Genomic DNA, 5794 nt, shown 5'->3' on the forward strand with positions numbered 1-5794 from the left:
GGTATGTTTAGCCATATTCTTAGAAACTGACTTTTTCATCAATGAGTCTTCTGCCTTCATGAGAAAATCTTGATGACCAAAAAACCTTGGGAAAAAAGAAACATAATAAAATCTTGTAATTTCTTTTCAGATGATGGAATGCAAGGTCATAGACACAATAGGAGAAACTTCAGAGGTCATCTTCTACTCGTTTGACAAAGAGCTGAAATGCTGCCATCTGTTACAGTTCTAGCCACTGGACCATAATGAACCCTGTCCCATCCCATTCACAGTCCTGCCTTTCCGCTCTTCCCTTCTCAAGCCTCACACACAAATGTGTTCAATTATTCCAGCCCTGTTGCTGAATTGAATCAGATTTATTAAATCTGCATTTGAATTTCTCTAACTACTCTAGAAGAAGAAAAGGATCTCATCTCCAACTTCAAACACATCTAAAAGACAGAAACACATTTCTATCTTCTTCCCAATCATAAGTTATACATACTGGATGATGCCTAAATTATCATTGTTGTTCACAGTAATGGTCTAAACGCTTAGGCATAAAACGGACTTGGTAGATATTAGGCACTAGAGCTTTTGTTTCATAGTTTTTTGATATAACTATATTCATCCAACTGACAAGATTTGTATCCCGTCCTTTTTCATCTAGCATACATAAGCATTTTTGAGGTTACACAAAGGCTTACAACCACCTTTAGAAAAGCTGATTAACATTCCATTGGGTGGATGCACTCTATTTTAACAAACCATGCTCTTTTCTTCCCATTTTTCATTATCCTTAATAATACTGGAATGAGCAACATCTTTCTTCATAAAACTTTTCCATCATTTAGTATTATTTCCATAGGTTCGATTCTTAGAAGTGTAACTACTAAATTAAAGGATAATATCCAGGTTGTTGAGATATATCGTGAAAAACTTTCCCAAAACACTACTCCAACTTATACTGCTACATATACTATTCAAATTAACAGGATCAAGGGGATCCCTGGGTGGCGCAGGGGTTTAGCACCTGCCTTTGGCCCAGGGCACGATCCTCGAGACCCGGGATCGAATCCCACGTCGGGCTCCCGGTGCATGGAGCCTGCTTCTCCCTCTGCCTGTGTCTCTGCCTCTCTCTCTCTCTCTCTCTCTGTGACTATCATAAATAAATAAAATAAAAAAAACAGGATCAATTAATTTTCAATTCAAGAGTGGTCAACAATGTACAGAAGAGGGTGACTTTAAATGTTTATTGTGAAAGGTATCTTACATACAGAAAACTACATAACATATATGCAATCTAATGAATAATAATAAAATTAACACTCTTGTGTTAAGTTTAAGATATAGAATCACTAGAAATAGAAGCCCCCTTTGTATACTGTGGCATTCACATACAGATTTCATAATATCATTAGCTTAACATATATATAGAAAGACACATATATTTATATTCCATTCACATCACAGCCCAAGCTGCCTAAGGATGTAATTCTGGGGTGTTTCTATCTTACGATTTTACCATCTTGTATGCTTTTTTTTTTTTTTTTTGCCTCTAGTCAAGTATGACAAATAAGAGCAGCAGCATAGAGAACTCTGCTTTGAACTGCCTTTCTCAAAAAGTGACACATCTTTGCTTTCTTTGTGAGAACTGCCCCATGGCCTCAACTTTACTGTAAAGGAGGTTGGCAGATGCAGCCTCCCTATATACACAAATGGAGCTGCCCATTGCATCTAGCCTCCGCAACAACACCCTTCCCCAAAAAAGCAGTCCCTTCCTGACTTTTGTGTTAATCACTCCCTTGCTTTTCTTTAGTTAAAAAAAAATATCTAGGAAGCATAAACCTAATTGTGTGAGAGAAGTACACAAAATCATATTCATTCTAGATAAACAATCTATTGTTGATTGAATTCTCAGATGCATTCCTTCTTTCATCATTTTTTTAAATCACTGCCTTCTATATGCAAAATCTAGAAGGAAAGATGCAATTAATTTTCATGCTGTCACATAGTACTTGGCTCCCACAGTGCATCAGCAAACTTCCCTCATGAGAAAATTCTAACTGTAATCAAGAAAGCAAATATCTCCCAAGAGCTCCTGGGAGAAACAGCTGATCCTAGGGCTGGGGCAGGACATATATAAGATGAGCCTGAAGCACCTTGTTATAGCAGGAAGTAAAGGAATGTTCAAAAAAAATCCCAGTAATGGGAGTATGTCATAGGCACACAGGGTCAACTTAAAGATCCTACAACAGGGATCCCTGGGTGGCGCAGCGGTTTGGTGCCTGCCTTTGGCCCAGGGCGCGATCCTGGAGACCCGGGATCGAATCCCACATCGGGCTCCCGGTGCATGGAGCCTGCTTCTCCCTCTGCCTGTGTCTCTGCCTCTCTCTCTCTCTCTCTCTCTCTCTCTCTCTCTCTCTGTGACTATCATAAATAAATAAAAAATAAAATAAAAAAAAGAATAATCTTTAAAAAAAAAATCCTACAACATGCCAGTACCCCTCTGATTGTCAAGGTCATCAAAAAAAGGTGAAGTCTTAGAAACTGTCAGAGCCTACATTAAGACATTAAGTAGGATTTCATGTGATATCCTAGAGGGAATTCTGGAATAGAAAAGGGACATTAGGTAAATATTAAGGAAATCTGAATAAAGCATGTATTTCAGTGAATAACAACATAACATTATTGGTGTATTAATTGCAATAAATGTACATACTTGCACCAGCAAGGCTCGGGATCCCTGGGTGGCTCAGCAGTTGAGCATCTGCCTTTAGCTCAAGGCATGATCCCGGGGTCCTGGGATCGAGTCCCACATCAGGCTCCCTGCATGGAGGTTGCTTCTCCCTCTGCCTGTGTCTTGGCCTCTCTCTCTCTCTCTGTGTGTGTGTCTCAAATAAATAAATAAATAAATAAATTAAATCTTTTTAAAAAAGAAGAAGCTAAAGGAAAAGATCAAAAGAAATATCAAGCAACTCTGGCCACTTTTATCTGTATGCTTGAGTTTTAGACAGTAATAATTAAACCTGGGTAATAAGAGATGAGGCCCAAAGAAAGGTGTCTCCTGAGGGAACTATGATGTAAGGCATGAGGCAGAGGGGTCATCTCATTATCAAAAGCTGTGGTCTTGTGGACGAGTTTTCTGTGCATTTGTCCAAAATGAATGCTGTCAAAAATTAAAATGACCCTCGCCTGAAAAATAATGGTCCAGCAGCCAGCTCTGGACAGGAAGATAGTGAGACTGCCATGCTTAGCTCCTTCCAGAAGCACTTGCCTCTCTGGCGCCCTCCACAGACCCTTCAGTCACCTGCACAAGTGGTTATTATTCTGTTTCTGTATGTTTGAAATATTCCATAATAATATTAAACTCATGTTTTTCTAGATTTTTTTCCTATTGAAACTTCAATTTTGAAATACTTGCAGACAACTTGCAAAAATAGCTCACCCTTCACCCAACTTCCCCATATGATAACATTTCACATAGCTATAGTACAATGATTAAAACCAAGAAATTAACTTTGAAGAAATACTATTAATTAATCTACTAACTATCTTCAAATGCCACCAACTGTCCCACTAATATCCTTTTTCTGGTCCAGGATCACACATTGCATTTAGTTGCCATGTCTCCAGTCTGGGGCAGTTCCTCCGCCTTTTCTTTCACATCCTTAACACTTTTGAACCATCAAAGTAAAGCAGTTAAATTCATGGAGTTTATGGCAATCTCCCCAAAACAGTCTTATTGAAGACAGCTCTTCAGATCGTTGCCAGCACATCAGGGAAGAGCCGTGATATGGGTTCTTATCTGAGATGTCTCTATCACCTCAAGCAAACCCCCAGAAGGAGCAAGAAGAGGATAAGGAAGTGGCTGAGCGGGGGCAGGACTGTCTTGCATCAAAATTACAGACAAACCAAGCTTTTAAACTAAATCTCCTGAGCCTCTACCACAGTGCCACGCTCCTAGATACCCAGAAACCTCACCTCCTTTGCTGGAATTTCTGAGGTGGGGGGGGGGGGCACTATGAGTAAATATCTGCCCAAGTCCATTCACCAGGGCTTGGTGAGGGAGTTCAACCCAAAACTGTCTGAGAGAGGACCAAGCTGTCAGTACTGTGCGCCCTGGAGCAGAGTGGGGGCCTCGGTCTCCAGCCTTCCCAGAGTTTAGCATAAAAGACCAGACTGTCAGGGCCAAGAGAGGGGTTTCCTCTATTGCATGCTTTCTCAGGCTGCTGAGAAATAGCATCCTGCCCCGCAGGGCCCCCGGGTAACATTCCCCTAGGGCTCACAGCAGTAGAGATAAGTGGTGATATACCGCCATCTAGGGCTGAAATAAGAAAGTGCAACAATGCTTGCCTGGTCTTGGGGACCTAAACTAGTTACTGAGCAGAGGTTGACAATCTAGAAGAAGCAACATGTCAAGATTTACTCAGTTTACTAATATCATACTCTGGAAAGCCAATATAGTTTATTGGGAAGAAAGACTTTGGGGTCGGATGGACTGAGAGAGGATCCCTCTCTGTATTCAGTGTGGCTTGTTCAGTCTCTGTCTCTGGCCTTTATTTTCCTCATATTTACAATGAAGCTAATAATAGTTACATTTAGGGTTGTTATAGAAGCACCTGGGTGGATCAGGGTTGAGCCTTTGGCTCCCCCGTGGAGATCTTTGATTTGTTTTTTTGGAGGAGGAGGAAGGATGCAGAAAGGAGAGGTAAAATGTTGTACATCAGCTCTCAGTAACCTTGGAAGGTTTATATAATGGTGCAACAAGAAAACTAGCTCTGCAAAAGAATGTGATTTGCGATAAATGTGAAGGCCGAGGTGGTAAGAAAGGAGCAGTTGAATGTTGTCCCAATTGCCGAGGTACTGGAATGCAAATAAGAATTCATCAGATAGGACCTGGAAAGGTTCAGCAAATTCAGTCTGTGTGCAGGGAGTGCCAGGGCCATGGGAAACGGATCAGTCCTAAAGATAGATGTAAAAGCTGCAACAGAAGGAAGATAGTTGGAGAGAAGATTCTAGAAGTGCATATTGACAAAGGCATGAAAGACGGCCAGAAGATAACATTCCATGGTGAGGGAGACCAAGAACCAGGACTGGAACCAGGACATATTATCATTGTTTTAGATCAGAAGGATCATACTGTTTTTACCCAATGAGGAGAAGATCTTTTCATGCATATGTATATACAGCTGGTTGAAGCCCTGTGTGGCTTTCAAAAGCCAATATCTACTCTTAACAACCCAACCATCGTCATCACCTCTCATCCAGGTCAGACTGTCAAGCATGGGGATATCAAGTGTGTGCTAAACGGAAGCATGCCAGTTTATCGTAGACCATATGAAAAGAGTCACCTAATCATCAAATTTAAGGTAAACTTCCCCGAGAATGGCTTTCTCTCTCCTGATAAACTTTCTTTGCTGGAAAAACTCCTGCCTGAGAGGAAGGAAGTAGAAGAGACTGATGAAATGGACCAAGTGGACCTGGTGGACTTTGATCCCAATCAGGAAAGACGGTGCCATTACAATGGGGAAGCATATGAGGATGATGAACATCATCCTAGGGGTGGTGGTCAGTGTCAGACCTCCTAATGGGGCCAGTGAAAAACACTGCTGCTGGCATCTTATATGTAGTAGTGAATGACTGAAGGACTATAATCATAGCTCACTACTTGCTATTGTTTTTAATATTCAACTATAGTAGTGTTTTAAAAGTTAAATGAAGAATAAACTCAAATATAAAAAAAGAAAATTACATAAATGAATATCTACAAAGCACTTAGTAGAGTCAACATTTGATGAGTGTGATCAATTAT

At 40.6% G+C, this 5794-nt stretch overlaps 1 pseudogene; it reads left to right on the top strand.

Moving 5' to 3' along the window:
- The first annotated feature begins 4850 nt into the window (after nt 1-4850).
- Nucleotides 4851-5570, top strand: LOC129502766 (dnaJ homolog subfamily A member 1-like; annotated as a pseudogene).
- Nucleotides 5571-5794: the final 224 nt, after the last annotated feature.

The sequence above is a fragment of the Nyctereutes procyonoides genome, unplaced genomic scaffold (genome assembly GCF_905146905.1).
Source record: "Nyctereutes procyonoides isolate TBG_1078 unplaced genomic scaffold, NYPRO_anot_genome, whole genome shotgun sequence".
Lineage (NCBI taxonomy): Eukaryota > Metazoa > Chordata > Mammalia > Carnivora > Canidae > Nyctereutes > Nyctereutes procyonoides.